Source organism: Protopterus annectens, chromosome 2.part1, assembly GCF_019279795.1.
Source record: "Protopterus annectens isolate FY-2018-M chromosome 2.part1, PAN1.0, whole genome shotgun sequence".
Classification (NCBI taxonomy): Eukaryota; Metazoa; Chordata; order Ceratodontiformes; family Protopteridae; genus Protopterus; species Protopterus annectens.
The window spans coordinates 665,657,560-665,678,345 of record NC_056729.1 but is presented as its reverse complement, the minus strand read 5'-3'; the positions used below and the strand labels follow the sequence as shown (position 1 = coordinate 665,678,345).

Here is a 20,786-nt window from a genome sequence, read left to right as displayed (position 1 = left end):
CCAATATCAGGGTGTTCGGTAGGACCTTCATGTTTTCCAGTGTCTCCAGAAAGGTGGAGTGGTGGTCCTGAGTCATGGAAAGTGATCTGTAGCAGGCCACAATTTGCATTGCAGATTTGCCTGATGTTAGTTGCACATGGATGATCTCAGAGGTGTCATGCTGCACCACTAACCTGGAGATGTAGGTATCCTTGATGAATGTGGATAAACCCCATCCTTTTGTGTTTCGGTCCATGTTCTGTGGCCGAAACATGTGGTATGAGTTGTAGCCCGGTAGTGCTGGGGTGCTGTCTGGAGCCTTGAACCAGGTTTCAGTTACTGCACAGATGTCGACGTTCTCCATACTGAGGAGTACTTCGAGCGAGTGCATTTTGAGATTTAGACTCCTGGCGTTGAGTAGCATAACCCACAGTTTTTTGTTAATTGTGCTGTTTACGGAGGTGGGTTTGACTTTTGAGCCTTGCCTAAAAAAGGCACTATGGGGGCAGCAAGAGCCATGGCCAGTATTCGAAAGCCTAGGGGTGACAGGTGCAAGCCGTCTCTTGCAAAGCAACGCGGCTTGTCGAGCATGTCGTCCCAGGCTGACAGACACTGGTTCCCCTTTGAATGACACCAGAAGCTTAGCCAGTTGTTGAAATTGATCATTTTTTCTTTATACTGAGGTATCATTCTTGGTGAGGGCAGGATGCTACTTAGGGTCAGGGTCATGCCAGCCTGGGCTGCATTATCAGAGAGCTCTTCCATGTCTCTTTTCATGTAGTCCAGGGAGGTACGTCTCTGGTCATTCACACCAACATGAACAATGACAGAGTCATATTTGTACTTGTTCTGGAGTGACCTGAGTGCTTGTGTTATGTGGCGGATTCTGGCTCCCGACAGACAGCTAACAGTAACCTTCTGCTTGTCCAGCCTAGTGAGTGGGACTTCAGTGTTCCTAACTATAGAGTCACCTGTTACTAGTGTGTTAGGTATGTTATTTCGCCTTAAGGGCTGTGATTGTGCGGCACACTGATTTCGTGTTTTATGTGTTGTGTGGTTTGTGACGGGAAGTGCAGGTTGTTTGAGTGTCTGGTTTGGAGGTCTCTGATGCTTTTGCAGGTTTTTATTTAGAGCCATCCTCCATTTATGGGCATTGTTCAGTCTCCTCAGGAACATCTTCCCTTTTTACCAGAGGTTCTTCAAGGTCTCTTGTCTTAGGGTACTATTCAAGAAGTGCCTTTTTCCCAAAGGGGAAAAGGGTTGTACTCCAGATGGTTTCTAGTGCCCAGAAAAGAGGGCAATTGGATACCTATTGTAGGCCTGTCACATCTAAACACTTTTCTAAAGGTACCTTCCTTTCAGATCTTATCCTTTTAGATTCTGTTCCTCTCTTGCTCTCTCAGGCCTATATGGTGTCTGTGGATCTCAAGGATGCTTATCTCCACATTCTGATCCATCCTCTTTTCTGGAAGTTCTTGCGTTTCTCTGTTACCTCCTGGCATTTCAGTTCTCTGCTTTGCCCTTTGGCCTTTCTCATGCCCCAATGATGTTCACCAAATGCCTTGCACCTTTGATTGCCTTTTACAGACTTCGAGGGATCCAGATATTTTCTTACATAGATGACCTGTTGATTTGGGCATCCTCTGCAGAGACGCTTTTGAAAAGTCTTCATTTTGCCATATCCTTTCTTCATACCCTGAAGTTCACTGTAAATTTCAAAAAGTCTTCTCTGACTTCTTCCCAGGATCATGTTTTTTCTGGGTTGCAGGATTCAGACTATGCCGATGCTTTCTTCCCTGCCCCCTCAAAGGCCTTAAGTCTCATTTCTTTCTTTCATACTCGTCTTCTTCTGGCTTCCATTACTGACAGGGAGTTTCTGAGAGCTCTGGGTTTCATGGCTTCCACCATTCTGAAGCTCCCTCTGGCCAAATTTCATATGAGAAAGTTTCAGTGGTTTCTGAAGTTAGTGTGGCTTCAACCTGCTCATCTTGTTGAATTTGTAGTTGCTCTTCTTCCTTTCCTCAGGCAAGAACTTCTCTGGTGGATTCAGCAGTTGTCTCTGAATCCAGGGATCCATTTTCATACCCTTCTTCCCTCTCAGGAATTGTTCACAGATGCCTCAGACATGGGATGGGGGGGGGCGACTTTTGGCTCCCTAAAGGTACAGGGGATGTGTTCGCCTTGTCAGCAGAAGGAACACATCTTTGTCAAAGAGATGAGAGCTGTTCTGCTGGCTCTTCAGGCCTTTAAGTCTCTCCTTTCTCCAGGGCCTCTCAAAGTAGTCACAGATAATACCACAGTGATGTGATACATCAACAAACAGGGAGGAACGTGATCTTATTTTCTTTGCATGTTGGCACTTTTGTTATGGTATCTTGTTGTCAAGTGTCAAGCGATTCTTCAGGCAGTTTATATTCCCTGTGGTCATGATGTTGTGGTAGACACTCTAAGCAGGTCCTTGACTCAGTCACACGAATGTATGCTTCACAGGGATGTGTTTCTGGACATTATCCACCAGTGGGGTAATCCTCAAGTGGATCTTTTTGCCTACCCTCTGAACTAACAACATCCTCTGTTTTGTGCCAGAGTCCCAGGTCCTCTGGTATGGAAGGTGGATGCCCTCTCATTCTCTTGGAAGGGGATGTTTCTTTATGCATTCCCTCACCTTCTATCATTCCAAAAGTCCTGCTCAAAATTCAACAGGATGCTCCCAAAATCTTGTTGGTGACTCCCTTTTCACCATATCAGCACTAGTTCCCTCTTTTTCTGCATCTAGCCAGGGGCAATCATCACAAGTTACCTCACAGGGTGGATCTTATCACACAAGACAAGGGATCTTTTATCCATCCCCACCTGTCCATGATTCAACTGGCATGTGTGATAGGATTTTGATTCCTTATAGACACCTTTTTTTGATGACATGCTGTAAGTCCTGCAGGAGGCTAGAAAACCTACAACTAGGAAATCCTACTTATCCAAATGGAAGAGGTTTTCATTTTGGTGTCTCTCTTGTAACCTGGACCAACTTACTGTGGATGCTCCTTTGGTTCTGTCTTATTTGTGTGAGTTGCTCAATGCTGGTTTATACTGTTCTTCTATTAAGGCCCATCTATCTCTGCTTGTCTGCCCTTTTCTCCTCCTTTAGCTGCTAAATTTGAGGTTGAATAATTTCTTAAAGGCATCCTTAATGTTAGACCTCCCAGAAAGCCTGTTCCTCCTCCCTGGGATCTTAATTTTGTTTAGGAGAAGTTCACTCAAGCTCCCTCTGAGCCTGCTGCATCAGTTTCCTTGCAGCATTGTTCTGGAAGACAGTTCTTTTGTTAGGACTTACTTCTGCCAGACGGGTATTTGAATTGCAGGCCATTATGACTTGTCTTCCTTTAATTTTTCATGAGGACAGTGTCCTTGCGCATTAGCTCTTCTTTTATGCCGAAAGTAATTAACTATCTCTTAATCAGCGTATTAATCTGATGACTTTTTCCCCCTCTGCAGACTGACATTCAGAGGGTGTTGCATACTTTGGGTATGCTTAGGCAACTTAGTGTTTATTTGGATAAGACCAAGCCTATCAGAAAATCTGGTCAGTTATTTGTTTCGTTTCATCCTAGGCCTTTGGGGCTTTCTGTATCCAAGCAGACTCTTTCTTCTTGGATTTGTTAGGCTATTTCCTTTTTTTACACTTTTCATGGCAAGAGCCTTGCTTTTTCAATTAAGCCTCATTCTGCTAGAGCTGTGGCTTCTTCTGGTCCTTTTTTTCAAAGACTTGGATACTAATTCTTTTCTTGAAGCAGCTACCTGGACTTCTGTGCACACCTTTACCAAGCACTACAAGTTGGGTGGTATCTCTAGTGCTAGGGCTGGTTTTGCTAGTTCAGTTTTTCATGTTTTTTAGGGGATTCTTCTGCCCTTTCCTCCTCCCTAGTTTTCTTTTGAGCTTTAGCATATAGTTAAGAATACTGCTGCGGTGAATATAAGGAACATAGTACAGTTGTGTAAAAACTTACGATAACAGTAGATGTCCTTGTCTTCACTGCTGCAGTATCAGATGTATCCTTGGGCAGTCAGTTCTGTTTTTGATAAGCCTGAACGTCACCGTTATGCCCTACATTATGCAGGGAGCATATGGTGATGTTCAGCATGCCTTTTAAATTCAGAAGTTTTTGGAAGACTGGCCAGACGTCAGGCTTCTGTGACGGGGAATCTGATATGGTTAAGAATGCTGCAGTAGTGAAGGCAAGGACATCTATGGTAAGATTTTGCACAACTGTACTTTTTCTTACATTCTTCTTACCTCGGATCATCACTGCTCTGTTAATACTGTCAAATGTTTGCCTCCCCTCCACAAAACCACATTGGTCCATATCTGTCAATTTTGGCATCACCTTTGCCTTTCTTTTAGCCATTATAGCCATAAACCAAATGAAGTCTACAGAAGTGGGACCAGGATTGGAAGAGACTGTATGCCTTGGGAATGCACTTTAAGACCTACTGAAATCCTCTTTTCCAGGAATCTGAAAGGATCCAAAGCCCTCTGGTTTAGAATGTTCCAGCACTTTCCTCCTTTTGACTGCTCCTCAGATAGGGGCTGCCATGCAGGATGGAAAGTGACCCAGAAGCAGAGGAGGTCCAAAAGTCAGGACATCACTGGCCCCTCCTGTGGGAGGCAGTCTTAGCATTTCTTAATGTTTCACTAGCTGCTCCCTTCTTGAAGCAGTTGAGGGGCAATTTTCTCTTCACCTAGGCTCATTGACCATCACATGAGACGACTGGGCAAGGATTACAATATCCTGAGGCTATGCAATTCCCTTCTCTAGAACTCCAAAAATGACATTCCATTCATTTTTTAAGTGTGCCACCTCACCAAACACAAGTAGCTCAAAGGAGACTATACAACTTCTCCAGAAGAGAGCCATTCAAGAGGTTCTGCAGAGAGTCTGGAATCTATTCTAGGTACTCGTGCCCATTTAGGATGTAAGCGGTCCAAACTGTTATGCGAAGAAGACAAAGTTCTGAATAGTCATGGTGTAGGCCATACTTGCAGGTTTAAAGTAAGTGGAGTTAATGTGCTCAGTACATCTTTAGGATCTTACCTACACACAAATGTTGCCAAACGTTCCAAAGGGTATCTGTACTTATCTGTACTTCTGTTTGGGAACCAGTTATGAATTTTGCACACCGTTGTTTGGTCTCACCACAGCTCTCCAGGTGCTCTCCAAGTGGATGTCCATCATAACAGCCCATTTCATGCTAAAAGGCATCTGGATTTTCCCACATCTGGATGAATGGATCCTTATTACCATGGTAAGAGTCCCTCATTTTAGCAAGCGACTAAGTGCTCCATTTGTGTCTGTCATTGGGCATATCTAGCAGTACTGCAAAGTCCCATTTGGAGCCATCTCAGACCGTAGTGTTCCTAGGGTGCCATCTGGACAGACTAACAACATTTAAGATCCTTGGTTTCAGAGTTCTAGCTTATTCCCTCCTCTCCTCCATTGTTCATCTTATAAGTTCTAGGCTTAATGGCAGCTCCATCCATTTGGGTCCCTGTGTGATTTTCTACATGAAGGTGTTACAGTGGACCTTGAGTGTACAGTGGTCTCAGTCACTAGATACACTGAAAAAAACTATTCAGCTTTCCTCCAGTTGCACACATAATCTAGACTGGTGAATCCAGTCACCCCATGGTTGCAGTAGGAAGACCATCCTTCCTGCCCATTCTGATAACCACAGTAACCACAGACGCCTCCTCTCTTGGGTGGAGGTGGGATTTCTAGGTGAAAGCAGTACAAGGGATATGTACTGCAGTGGCTAACCTTCACATCAATATCCTGAAGGTGCGGGAAGCCTTCCAAGTCTTACAGGCTCTTTAGGACTACCTTCCCCCAGGGGGTTATTTCCATCCATACCGACAACGCATCTGTAGTATAGTATGTGAACCAACAGGGAGGACTCTGCTCTTACCCTTTGTGCCAAGAAGCCATATGAGAGTGCCAGTGGGCAGTGTCTTCACATAGTTTTCTGATGGCAATGCACATTCCAGGACAGGTCAGCTATGTGACAGACAGGCTTAGCAGGTGCATTATGATGCCTCACAAGTGGTCCCTCATCCCTTCAGTAGCACAGATGTCATTCCTCTGCTGGAATTAGATTTGCTGCAGTCCTTTTACTTCCCCATCCAGCACCAAGCACAGCTGCTTCTTTGCCCTAATCCCTCCACAGGGACAGTCACACAGAGATTGCATAGCTCATCAGCCGCCCCCCTGCACTCCCCTGTGCACTTCTCCCATTGGCACGAATCAGAGTCCTTCAGAAAGCATCCTTCTGTAGATCTCAGTCATCTTCATGACCCCCTTCCTGTCTGCGGCAGATGTGTTCTGTGACCTCACCTCAGGAATTAACCTGGGCTTCTTGTTGTCAAGCTGGATCCCACCTGTCTGGCGAACCTCATACAGATATTCTGTCCCTCAGATTGACTACTTTATTTTTTCATTTCCACATTTCCATTAATGGTCAGGGTTCATTCCTTCCCTTCTAAAGTAATTCAGATGTTCGCTGTTTCTCAGAAAATTACTACAGGTTTTATAGAAGAAAATGGAAAAAAAATTCCACTTGGACCCTTCAGCATAGACTGGACCTTTTTCCTGCCCCAGTTCCCTCAGTATTACAATTTCTGTCTTCTGTTCAGTGATGAGTGTAGTTATTCCACTATTAATTTCCAGTTTCATTTATTTCAGATTTCCACCAGGATTTTAATTCACTAATCTAAGTTTCCATGAAAGTCTGTAAGCAGGGGCGCCCGCAGGCAGGTGCAAGGGGGTGCACTTGCACCCCCCTGGAATTGGCTGGCCGAGAAATTAATTTTAATTTTAAAAAAAAAAGTTTTTTTTTTTTTTTTTTTTAAAGAAAGGGCATTCCTGTTTAAGAATGCCTTTGCATCCCGTTTTAGGCACCGGAACCATAGGGCGAGGAGGAGGGAAGTACCCTCCCACTTTTACAGTTGCAAGACCTGATCATGCATGTGCCGCACGCTACGTAATTTAAATCACAAAAGTGCGCGGAAAAAAAAAACGATCGCATCAGTTCCTGGTAGTGGTAGCCACATTAAGTCAACTCCCATGGGTCAGTAAGCTGCATTTCATTTAATTTCTATATGGTGATGTTACAGCTTTCAAAGCAGAAAAATGCTTAGCGCTCTAACTATTGCAGTACTAGGCGGAAGGTAAAGTGCCATGTGCAACAAATGACTGGGTGTCTGTCTGATCATAAGTCAGCTTAGGTTTTTTTGTCGCGCATTTCAAGATTCAACTCTCGAGCTTTGCTGTTGTGAATTTCTTCACGTTCATGAATCAAACACAATAAGCAGGTTGATAAAGACATAGACATAATCCTCTGTTATTTTTTTTTAAATGGTAAGCAAAGGAAGAACCTTACACTGCAGAAGTTTTTTTTTTTTTATATATATACATTTAATGGAGACAGCCTCATGCAGGCTTGCCTCTGCTTACTTACAAACATGTAGAACATGCCACACTAGTGATTGATTTTGCTGTGACTAGCTAGACTGACAAAAAAAGATGGCAGATAACATTCTCCACTATGTGACTGGTAGGGAAAGACAGCAGACTACCCAGCTACTTTGCAAATTTGATGCAATGAAATACAGGATGCATAAGATGTGGGGTGTGATATGGCGATACATTCTGCACTGCAATATCATATAATGTTTCTCGAAAAGTATTAGTTACCATAGTTACTGGGTACTGGGTACTGGGGAGCTGTTCTGTACTTTAACATCTTAAGAGAACCTCTTCCTCTGGATTTTCATAAAATTATGTTTGCCCTAAAATACCATGCATTTTACAAAGTAGACAAAACAGAAATTTCATTAATTGCTGCCTTTTATGTTTCTAATTATATATTTTCTAACAGATGTAGCAGCTAAATGTAGTAAGGGATCTGGGAGTACAGCATGATGCAGACTGGGTGGGTTGCATAAACTAAGAACTGTATTAGCTTGCTTCTTTTATTAACTTGAAATGTTGCAATGTATTATAAGATGTGAAAGGTAAAATGAAAGTTTAGATATTAGCTTAAATGTTGACAAAATATCTAAAGTTCAAAATATCAACAGTTAAAAATATCTAAAGAAAAAATATCTATAAAATTGAAATTACACCAGGGAAAGGGTATATGGCCTTTCCTCACTGTTGCACCACTTCGAAGATGGTATATATAATTAGCAGGGGAAGTGGGAGTGCAACCAAATACTGGTTTGAGATCTGATTAGGTTTTATTAATGTTTTGTGCTTAGATTGCTTTTAACTGTTGGTATTTCGTACATTAGATATTTTTGTCGATATTTGAATAACTGCACAAATATATATTTGTCCTGTGTGTCATCAAGAAGGTACTTTGTCAGAAGCAGGTGCAGATTCTAGCTATGTTCTAAGTTCATGATAGCAATATTTATAATCTGTTCCTATTTATTTTAGGCTTTGTCCAGATTTCTTGGTAGTGTGGCCGAGTGGTCTAAGGTGCTGGATTTAGGCTCCAGTCTTTCTGGAGGCGTGGGTTCGTATCCCACCACTGCCAGTTTAAAGCTCTGAACTGCTGTGACGTGTTTTTATGGGCTAGGCTTGTAAATGCCCTCGGGCAGATAGCTTAGTATGAACCTATGAACCTAAGAGGTTGAGGTGTGTGAGAGAGAGAGAGTGAAATGCCCTAGTTAGTTAGCAGGCGGATTTTATTTTCAAGTGCATTTTCAAGGAATTGTGAGCTTCAAGGGAAGAGAAATTTACTGCTGCTCATGCTAAGTCTACTTAAAATGTGCAACTGTTTTGTTTAGCAAATGGTATCACTATTGTGGTGTAGAATTTTTAAAGCAGCACAGCAGGTAGCATACTTGCATCTTGATACAGAAGGCTATAGGTTCTACTCCCACAACATGTAGATTTGTATTTTAAGGAGGTGGAGTGCTACAGTCCTGAGTATGTCCTCCTTTGGATGAGATGTCTAATAACTATGAACTTGTTTTCAGCTTGCCACCCATTCCCTATTGCAATATACCAGCTTACCATTTTTTTAATATAACGTAGGCAATTTATTCTTCAAGGGCAGCAGGCATTGAATTTATAAATTAAACACTGAAATATAAAGTTGTTTTCTAGCAACAACCTATTCACTGGTTTCAGATCTCTTTAATGTGGAATTATTCGGATGACTTTTACTTCTGCAAAGATTCTGCATATTAATTGATATTGGTGGATTGTATGACAGAAGTTTGAGTATAGTGGCCCTTTATGGTTGAAATGTTCTCAATTGGGCAGGTTGTCATTATTGGTTCATATGATTTGTTTCATTGTTTAAAGGAAAAATGTTCAGAACTATAAATTTAAAACATGCTATATTATACAAGGGATATAATTCAATTATTATATAGTATAATTAATACAGTTAGGAAGGTGAATCAAATAATGTTTCCATGGTTCTAAAAATGTGTGCAAGGAGCCTATGATTTGAAAACAGCCCAAAGGTAAACTTACCCTGCCACTGGCCAGATGCATTTTCTTTGAATGCGGGTTTCAATGTTGTTTCAGTGAATGTGGGTTTCAAAGGTAGAGAAGTTTTAATGCTAAGTCTGTTTTCAATGTAAGACTATTGCTTTGTTTAGGTTTAGTAAATGTCTATCAGAGTTTGTGCTATAAAATTTGTTGTATTCTGGGCTGTGGTGTAGTTCCTGTGTTGTCCATTACCTTACTTGGATAGAAGGAAGTTTCTTTGCTCACCAGTGGGAGTGGGGAGCCTTGAGCAGCCTATCTGTCCCTGATGGAGTGACCTCAGCACAAGAGCTGTAGTAATTGGTTGTTTTGGACCATTTCTAGCTCTTTTGAAGTTCCCTGTTTAAAATCCGCCTCAGAGCGTTTTTTCTGGCTATACTACTCAGAGACAGCTCCACGTGGTCCAGCAGAGTGGTCCTAGCTACAGAGAAATGAGAAAAGTGACTACTTTCCTGATTTAAGTATTTTTTTCTGTTTTTTACTTGAAATACCTTCTCTTGCTTATTTTGAACAAGCTTATACTGTTTTTTTAACTGTTTGCTGCATTATATAGTATCTGCACTTAAAATTTTACCTGGTCGAAAATTGATCGAAAATCTGTTTGTTTAATTTAACTGTTGAGGCTGCCCACTATAGTGTGCTAGCAATTTGTAACTGATTTATTACTGCCTTCTGTATTTCTGTATGTTTTCTATCTAAAAACAAAAAAATAATCCTTGTTTTCCCACCTCTCCTCGACTAGTTTAGACCAGTTTACAGGCTTTGCTGTATTCTGGGCTGTGGTGTAGTTCCTGTGTTGTCCATTACCTTACTTGGATAGAAGGAAGTTTCTTTGCTCACCAGTGGGAGTGGGGAGCCTTGAGCAGCCTATCTGTCCCTGAAGGAGTGACCTCAGCACAAGAGCTGTAGTAATTGGTTGTTTTGGACCATTTCTAGCTCTTTTGAAGTTCCCTGTTTAAGATCCGCATTTGCGTGGCTTTGCGCGATTGTGCGCATAGCGCGGGTTAAACTTTTTCTGGCTCCGCCAAGTCTGCTCTTCAAATTTTCCCTTAGAAAGCTCTACTCTTAGAATAACCAGTCTACTCGTTATATTATAAGCCTAGCACTTGTTCTCAAAGCTTCTCTTCTAAGTAAGCACTCTCAAACTTAAGTAGCACTACATCCACCTACCACCCCAACCACTTCCGTTAAAGGCACAGCACTCTCTTATAATGTTCTAGCATGTCGAGTGGTAGATTGCTAGCATCTTCTCCTGTTCAGCTGGTTAATCTGGGAATCTTGAGACAATGCTATAATTGTCTCATGTACACAGACAACCCTCTCCTCCTCCCAACAAACACAAATACATGTGAGAGATGCAACTATATAGCCAAACTGGTGGCTGAACTCTCTCAACTCAGGACTGGCAAGACCAGACAGGAGGAGAAGGTAACCACACACACAACAAACCCAGTCACACATAGACCTACCCCAACTGCAAATCAAGCACATAATAACACAAAAACATACTCGGAGGCTCTATTAAAAAACTTACCAAAACAACAGAGGCTCCCAAAGCAGACACCCAAAAAACCACCACCTCAAAACATAACACATGCAACACATACTTCAATAAATCTGTGTGTCAATAAATCACAGCCCTTAAGGCCAAACACTATGCCTGATACACTAGTGATAGGTGACTCTATAGTCAGACACACTGACGTCCCACTTACCAGGCTGAGCAAGGAGAGGGTAACGGTAAGCTGCCTATCGGGGGCTAGGATCCGCCATATAACACACGCACTCAGGTCACTCAAAAGCACATAAAAATATGACTCCGTCATTGTCCATGCCGGCGTGAATGACCTGAGACGTACCTCCTTGGACTACATGAAAAGAGACATAGAGTAGCTCTCTGATTATGTAGCCCAGGCTGGTATGACCCTGACCCTGAGCAGCATCTTGCCCTCACCAAGAATGATGCCACAATACAAAGACAAGATGATCAGCTTTAATAATTGGCTCAATTACTGGTGTCATTCTAGGGGGATCCAGTGTCTGTCTGCTTGGGATGACATGCTGGACAAGCCATGCTGCTTTGCAAGGGACTGCTTGCACCTGTCACCACTGGGCTTCCGGATATTGGCTAAGGCTCTTGCCACCCCCATAGTGCCTTTTTTAGGCAAGGCTCAAAAGATGAGCCCACCTCCTTAGAAAACAAAAATGGAAAAAAATTAAGGGTAATGCTGCTCAATGCCAGAAGTCTAAATCTCAAGATGCAGGCTCTCGAAGCACTCCTCAGTATGGAGAACATCGATGTCTGCGCTGTAACCGAGACCTGGTTCAAGGCTCCTGAGAGCACCCCAGCGCTACCAGGCTTTACCTCGTATCATGCTTTTCGGCCCCAAAACCCGGCCCAAACCACAAAGGAAGGGGGAGTGTCCATATTCATCAAGGATACCCACACCTCCAGGTTAGTGGCAACTCATGAAGCATCGGAGACCATCCAGGTGCAGCTAACCATAGGCAAAACTGCTATACAACTGGTTGCATGTTACAGACTACCCTCCCAATCCCAAGAACCCCACTCAGCCTTCCTGAAGACATTGGAAGATATGAATGTCTCACCAAATACCATCATATTGGGAGACTTCAACTACCCTAACATAGACTGGGTGCACTATTCTAGCCCTAACACCCTAGCCCAAAGGTTCCTGGAATTCATAAACTCAAATGCAATGGAACAGCTAGTCACCTATCCCACAAGGGGGGATAATATACTAGACCTGATCATCACAAACATGGGGACAAAATGCTCCACACCGGAAGTATCCCCCTCACTGGTGAGATCTGACCACAAACTAATCACCCTGGATATACATTTACCACCTCCACCCCCAGCACAAAAGAGTACAGTGAGAAACTTCTCAAAAGCCGACTTTACACTTCTTAAGACTGAGATGGTATCATTTAAGCCCACAGAGCCAATGGAAACCACATCTCACAATGCTGAATCCTACACAAATGCTTTCTACGGATATCTCCAAGAATGCATGGATCGTGCAATCCCAAATAAAACCAAGACCCTCTCCACCAAAGGAAAGCGTCCTGTCTGGTGGACCCCAGCCATAAACAAATTGTATAACAAAAGAAGGAAGCTACTGCAAGACAGAGCAAAATCCCATAAAGGGAAGGCATCTCTGATCAGCTAGTAGAAAGCTACGTTCTCTCATAAAAACATCCAAGGCCAACTTTGAGAGAAAAATCGCCAAGGACACTAAAGATAACCACAAGGCATTCTTCAGTTATGTTAGAAACCTGGGCGGAAACCCTCAGATATGCTCAGAGTTAGTACACAACGACAAAAAATGTACCGAACCCACAGATATTGCCAACATTCTGGCAGACAGGTTCAGTGCAAATCTCTCCCCTCCCTCACCTCCAAAAGAAGAAATACTCATCCCAGCTGAATGTAACCTCCCTGTCATCTCTGATGTCCAGGTGTGAACCGCCCTCAGCAAAGCAAAAAACACAGCATCTATGGGACCTGATGGTATCCCCGGCTGAGTGATACGTGAACTCCAAGAGGAGCTAAACCCGCATACAAAAATGTTATTTAACCTTAGCCTTACTACAGGATATGTACCTGAACACTGGCGTACAGCAACAGTGGTCCCACTCCACAAGGGAGGCTCCACTACAGACCCTGGGAACTACCGCCCCATAAGCTTAACCAGCCTGGTCTGCAAAGCTATGGAAAAAATTATTATGGAACTCATAAACAACAACATCGGGGACCTACAGACATTTGATCCCACCCAGTTCGGCTTTGTAAAGGGCAGATCCTGCCTTTTGAACCTGGTTGACTTTTTCGAAACAGTCACTAGAGCCATTGATGAGGGCAAGGCAGTCCATACAGCCTACCTGGACCTGGCTAAAGCCTTCGACACAATACCCCACTCAGGGATCATAGATCAGCTAAACAGCTTAAATGTAAATCCATATGTCACAAGATGGGTTGCAAACTGGCTAAAGAACAGAACCCATAAAGTCAAAATTGCGGGAGCCATGTCAGACTCAAAGCCAGTCACAAGTGGTGTCCCACAGGGCTCTGTCCTGGGACCCCTCTTGTTCGGCATTTACTTCTCAGATGTGAAAGCAAACATGGAAGGGTTGTGGCTGACAAAGTTCGCAGATGACTGCAAACTAGGCGCCATAGTCGATACACCAGCTGACACATACATCCTACAGAAAGGCCTCACCGAAATGGACAACTGGTGCCGGAATCATGGCCTTAAACTGAATGCCAAGAAATGTATAGTCATCCCCTTTGGGAAAAACAAAGTACCCACAAATTATCACATAGACAGTAACCACCTGAGTACGGAAAAAGTAATCAGAGACCTGGGGACCCAAGTTGATAGTGACCTCTCATTTGACACCCACATTGTCAAATTGGTTAGAAAGACTTTCTACCTTGCCCACCTTATCATGAAGGGGTTCACATCCAGATCAAAGGAGGTCATCGTGCCCCTGTACTCCTCCCTTATCAGGCCCATGATTGAGTACAATGCCCCATTTGGTATGTACCTCACCCGGCACTTACAACAGCTGGAGAGACCCCAGAAGTACCTCACCAAGAGGATCAAGGGTCTCCAACATATGTCATATGCTACCAGGCTAAAGAAACTCTAGCTCTATTCAGTAGCATACCGCCTGCTCAGTGGTGATCTGTGCCTGACGTACAAGGCCATGTCCAACCAGGAATTGATGGACATGCTCCACCTCAAAAAATCCAAATCCATAAGAACCATGAGAGCCAAAGATTTAAACCTCAGTACAAACATGAATAGAACATGCTGGAGGGACAGATTCATAACTCAGAGGCTTCCCATACTCTGGAACAGAATCCCAGCTCATGTTAGGCAGAGCCCCTCACTGACTCTCTTCAAGAGAAATCTTGACGAGTGGATGGGAGATCGTAGGTTTACCCCGGGGGGGTCACCCCTGTGTCGCTACTTGACAGAGGCACAGTAAACTAATTTTAATAAGTAAGGGGGTCTTCAATGTGTCACTACTAGACAAAGGCACAGTATTCTAAATTTATTCTGTACACCTTAGTACCACTACATGGGGTGGCGAAAGCCACATCTCTAGGGCTAGGCTTGCAAATGCCCCAGGGCAGATAGCCTAGTACTAAACTATGAAACTATGAAATAAAAGTTGTAAATGAAATCCAAATATCTGTAATCATTGTAGAAGTAAAGCATAAAACAGTATGCACACAGAGATTTGAACAGTGTCTATGACAAATGGGGAGAAATAGCCAAGTAATGGGACACTGGAATGGCTGCGTGGGTGGGGGGGTGAGGCTGAGTGGGTGGGGACAGCAGAGGGGTGGGGCTGCATGGGCGGGGCTTGAGTTTGCACCCCCCTGCAAAAAATCCTGCGGGCTCCCTTGTCTGTAAGGCCTGTTTCAAAAGTGTCTTTCGGCTCCCTGTTGAAATGCTGAGTGCCAACAAGCTAAAAAATAAGTAAATAAATTAAATAAAATAAAAGACCAGAAACGCAGGAAAAGAGTGTATGTTAAAAATCACTCTAGACTTCTTTTTGCAGGGGGCTAACCCCCAAACTTATATTTACCAACTCTGAGATCACCATACCTCAGAGAAAAGGGAATATTCCTAGAAGTGGCATTTTGGACTTAGTATATGCAAGTTCTATCTTTCAGCCATTCAGTCTTTGTATTTTGGGACGTGCTTTAGTGGGTCCCGACATTTCAAATGGCTACAGTGTTCTTCTGAGACCGTCAGTTAAAGACCCCACACCCACCTTGGATCTCAACTTTGTTCTGGAGCATTTGATGCATCCCATTCTCTTTGAGCTAGCCTCCTCATTTGACTTGAAGCATCTTTCTTGGGAGATGGTGTTCTTAGTGGCACTTCAGCTTAGTGAATATTGGAGCTGAATTCCCTTTCATCAAAAGCTCCTTAAACAGTCTTCCACAAGGGCACGGTTTCCCTCCGAATCAATCCCTCCTTTATACCCTATATGATATCCTGTCATTATGCCATCCAAGGTATTTGTTAGCTGGGTATTCAGCCTGTGAGTCGGTCTGCCCCCCCCCCCCCCCACACACACACACACACCAAATTCTTTGTTCTTTTCCCATATCTCTGGAAAAACATTGTAGACCTAACCTGAAGCTTGTACCCCACTAGAAGTTGCATGTTCCTGACTTCTGTCAGTCGCAGTGGTGATTTAGGCTGCAAACTTAATCTGAGAGCCTCAGAAGAGGACAGGTGCATCATGGGAGAAGGGAGAGAGTTTGAACTCTGGAGAAGCTGCTGGTCAGATCCACCAATGGTGGATATCATCCATCAGTTGATGTGGACAGACTAGGGATAACTAATATCCATTGCTGTGGTATGTACATTGCTTCCTTGTTGAGACATATACAGATTCATTTAATCTTCTGTGCGACATGTAGCAAACTGTAAGAAGTGCCAGGCTTCTGAGTAGTTTAAACAAATGACTTCCACGTTTAGACCTTTGACAGGAGATGATGAGTAGATGTACTTTGAGCATGAAAATCATCTTAGCAGTCCAAAGACTATAACTTAAACTGTTCTGATTGCATGATGTTGTAGTTTATGTTGTGTGTTATGTAATTTGCTGGTGGACCGCTTCCTTGATTAGATTAACTGCTGTCAGCAAAGTGTAAGATTCAGAAATATGTCGGGTAGGTTGTACTTCTTAGTTGTGGATCGTCCAGTCTGCACAGTTGATGTAATTTTTTAACATCTTTATTAATTCATCACATTGTGGTCGTGCTGCGGTAGCGTTGTCGCCTCACAGCAAGACGTTGTGCCATTCGATTCTTAGCTAGAGCGTCTTCTGTGTGGAGACATGCGTGAATGGGCGTACCTTAGTTGAAGGTTGTGCGTCAGGGCTGGCAGACTCGGCACGTAAAAAATCTACTGCCAATCATTAGCGGACCGGAGTTCCACTGTGGCGACCCCTGCCGAAAGACACAAACAAATTAATTCATCACATTTTAATCACTAATGGGTGTTTATGTACATTAATAAGAAAGCAGATTCAATCTTGTCTTCTCTGTATTACACACAGAGCTATCTGAGGATGAGCACGTGATCTGTGATATATAGTAATAAGTAGCCTGTTTATTTTTTGCTTATTTTTAGTAGTTATTGCTTATTCTAGATATTTATAGCAATTTTATTGTATACTGCATACTTGTACTGTATTTCATAGCTACTGGCTCACTGCTGGTTTTCTGCTATGATAAACATTTCTGTAGTGTGTTCTGCCTAAAATAGTTTAGGTATTAGCTGTAATATTCTCCATATTCCTGAGTGTGTTTGTGGGCCTAGTTGTTTATTAGAGGCTGTTTTCTGAGCTCATTGTCCAGGCCATCTTAGATGTTCATCGTGTTATACTGCTGCAGTCATCACACTTGGGTTATCCTGCCATCAGGCGGTCCCACAGTCGGCCGAATCCCAAAGTCTTGGTCCGACGTCGGTTGTCGTCGCTTCTTCCCTGACGTCAGTGCGACAGGGGGATAAAAGAGGCAGCTGACGTCATTTTCTTCAGTCTTTCTTTCCGTGCGGTGCCCAAAGCAGAAGCAGTTCGCAAGTGCCGGTCGGCTAGCTCCTGAGATTTTCGAATTGAATTTCAGCCCGAAGTCTTCTCTAAAGCTAAGTACCCCATTGGGGAAACTTTTGCCTCAGACCGATGTCAGACAAAGTTAATAATTGCATTTCTTGTGGGAAGCAAATACCTTATAAGGATTTTCATTCTTATTGTATTCCTTGCCTAGGCCCAGACCATGACGTCTCTGGTTGTCGGTTTTGTGCTCGGTTCAACAAACGTACAATCAAGCGTCGGGCAGATTTCGCCCGACATTATTTTGGCAGAAAATTTAACTATAGCATGTCGTCGGAGCAACCGATATCAGCAATGATTAAAAAACGCAAGGATAAGGACAGGCAACCAAGGCCAAGACCAGATACCGAGGCCTCAGCAAGGCCTGCCGCCGGTTCTCCGGTTTTCAGCGAGGCGCCTACACAGCCCCTGACTACCGCTGATTTAGAATTTCTGACGGCCTCCCAGACCGAATCAGCTGGGCCTCAGGAGCCGGTTCCATCTCAACCCTCGGACGCCAACCCTGACGGTGATCCGGAGATTTTGGACAGGCCTTCGGTTTCTGAAAGTGTCTTCAAACCGACAACTATCTCCATTAAGTCTTATGCTAAACTTAAAGCCCCCTTAAAAGTTAGAAAACCGGGTCCACAGACCCCCCCCCCCATAGGCCCCTATGCCTAAAAAACAGATGCTTAAGATGGCTGAGGATTTAATTACCCTTATCAGGGGTTCACAACCCCCTCCTGACAAAAGGCCTAGACTGGAGGAAGGTTATCCTTCCTCTGACCAAGCATCCATTTCCTCAGCTAACTCTGAGGACCAGGATTATTCCTTCCCTCCTTATGAAGACTCAGATGCTGAAGAGTCCATTCCCTCTGTCTCCACCCCTGAAGACTACTCTTTTGGGGAAACTTTACACACCATGAGGGAACACTTCCACTGGGAAGGCCAAGATTACTCTGACTCTAAGAAAAGACTCCGTGAGTTTCTTCTTCTTCCACAGCATAGACCCCTTGCAATTCCTCCAGTTTTAGACATTTTGGATGATGTTTACACCGAATCTAGTCTAAACCCAGATTCCTTACCTCCTGCACCAGCTAAATCAGACAGATACTATAGAGTTCCTGATTCTCATAAGTTTCTTTATAAAAGCCCTGTTGCAGACCCCGAAACCATTTCCCAGGGTCTTAAGGGGGTTAAGGCCTCTACTGCTAAGAATCCACTACCTTCTGAGAGAGATTCCAGAGCATTAGAAAGATGGGGAAGAAAGTGCATACGTCTGCCACTTTGGCCATGAGGGCCTTAAACTGCCAATTTCACATGCTAAAATACCAGCAGTACTTGATTACACAGTTAAAGCAGAAAATGATCCCTCAGACAGATCAACCTGATTTCAAAGAGATGCAGGATTTGCTGCATGCAGCAGAACAGGTGGGAAAGCATGCCTTACAGTGTGGTTTTGATTCATTGGAAGCCTCCTGTAGAGCAGCTGTCACAGGATCTGTAATACGTAGACATGCTTGGCTAAAAGAGCAAGCCTTACCAGAACATGTCAAAGCAAAGTTATTGGATGTTCCATTGCAGAAAGATGTGTTATTTGGTGTCAAAGCAGAGGAAGTTTTAAAGAAAATGGAAGAAAAGGCAAAATCTATGCAGACAGTTAAAGATTTTTTACAGGTACAACCTCCTCGTTTCAGCAGAAACTGGCCATCAAAAAACTGGTCCTTTCCTGCATCAGACAGACCCCAAAGGGGTAGGTACAGATGCCCAAGGGGCAGAAGACAGCCACAAGGTTCTTTCAGGCCTAGACAATGGCATACAACAACTCAAAGAGGTGGAGACGAAAGATCTCAACCCCTCAGGAAACAAACACAATGACTTCCCTCTTCGCCTGCCAAGCAAAATTGCCCTGGCAGCACCTTTGGGAGGAAAATGGCTCTATTTCCACAAAATTGGCACATCATAACAAAGGACAAATGGGTTCTGGATATTATTACCCGAGGCTACAGATTTTATTTCCACACTTTACCACTGATGAGAGGCATGCCAAATCTGCCTCCAAACCAATGGGCAGAGGCACAAACACAAATTTCAGCTCTCATGGATATGAAAGCAATTCAAAAGGTACCTACAAAGGAGCAAGGTCAAGGTTTTTACTCAAGACTGTTTCTGGTACCAAGAAAGGACAAAGCCTGGAGACCCATTTTAGACCTCTCAATTGTAAACACATACCTGGAGGTACCCAAATTCAAAATGCTCACACTACAGCAGCTTCTTCCCATGCTGGGCAAGGAGTCTTGGCTGGTAACGTTGGACCTCAAAGAGGCATACCTGCATGTCCCTATCAGACAAGATTGCAGAAGATACCTCAGATTTTTGGCAGGTACAACGCATTATCAATTCTCTGCATTGCCCTTTGGCTTATCTACTCCGCCCAGAGTATTTACGAAATGCCTGGCATCAGTAATTACATACTGCAGACAACGAGGAATACAAATTTATCCATATCTGGACGACTGCCTGATCCAAGCGGACAGCAAGGCCATTCTATTACAGCATCTGGCATTTGTAACAAAGCTGCTAAGTTGCCTAGGGTACACAGTAAACAAAAAAAAATCTAAGCTAATACCCTCACAAGACATAATATTCCTGGGTGCCAGCTTAAATACAACGGCCCAGATGGCTTATCTCACGCCAGACAAACAAAAACAACTGACTCAATACTTCAAAAAGATGGCAACTTTTACCCAGCTCACTGCAAGGAAAATCCTGCAAGCATTGGGGTTCATGGCATCCTGCATTCAACTAATTCCACATGCAAAGCTGCATATGAGGAAATTACAATGGTACCTGAGAAGTGTATGGACTCAATACAGGCACAGCCTCGAAACAAGTATACCTCTCATTTCCTGCCTTCAAAAAGAGTTCCTGTGGTGGGCTCAAGCATGTCAAATAAACAAGGGTCTTCCTTTTGTCTTACCTCCAGCAAACCAAACTATAACAACAGATTCTTCAGACTACTCCTGGGGAGCACACATGGCAGGACAGTGCATACAGGGCAAATGGTCTGCAAAACAAATGCATCTACACATCAACCAAAAGGAGATGCTAGCTGTGCAAAATGCACTGGCAGCCTTCAAGGACCTCTTGCATCCAGGACAACTACTAATAAGGACAGACAACACCACAGTTATGTGGTACATAAACAAACAGGGAGGAACTCACTCCTACCCTTTATGCAGACAGGCAATGACCTTGTGGAACACAGCATTGACTTACCAAGTACAATTGCAAGCACAATTCCTGCCAGGAAAGGAAAACATATTGGCAGATGAATTAAGCAGAAATTTGGCAGATCCTCACGAGTGGAGACTACACCCACAAGTATTTTCAATGATAACTCAAAGGTGGGGACGCCCAGACATAGATCTATTTGCCTCCCCCAACAATTGCCAACTACAGAAATTTTGCACAAGGACTTATCATTCCCTAGCCTGGAAAGTGGATGCCCTATCATTCAGTTGGACAGCATTGACACTCTATGCCTTCCCACCACTACCTCTCCTGACCAAGGTATTACTGAAAGTCATATCAGAGAGACCA

At 43.6% G+C, this 20,786-nt stretch overlaps 1 protein-coding gene and 1 non-coding gene across 2 annotated transcripts in view; both read left to right on the top strand.

The window, feature by feature from the left end:
* The window catches only part of TMEM131L (transmembrane 131 like), a gene marked incomplete in the record, with an annotated part of 1,995,267 nt that overhangs the window by 1,002,223 nt on the left and 972,258 nt on the right, over positions 1–20,786 (top strand).
* TRNAL-UAG lies at positions 8,490–8,571 on the top strand. Its single transcript has one exon. It is a non-coding gene; the product is annotated as a tRNA-Leu (tRNA).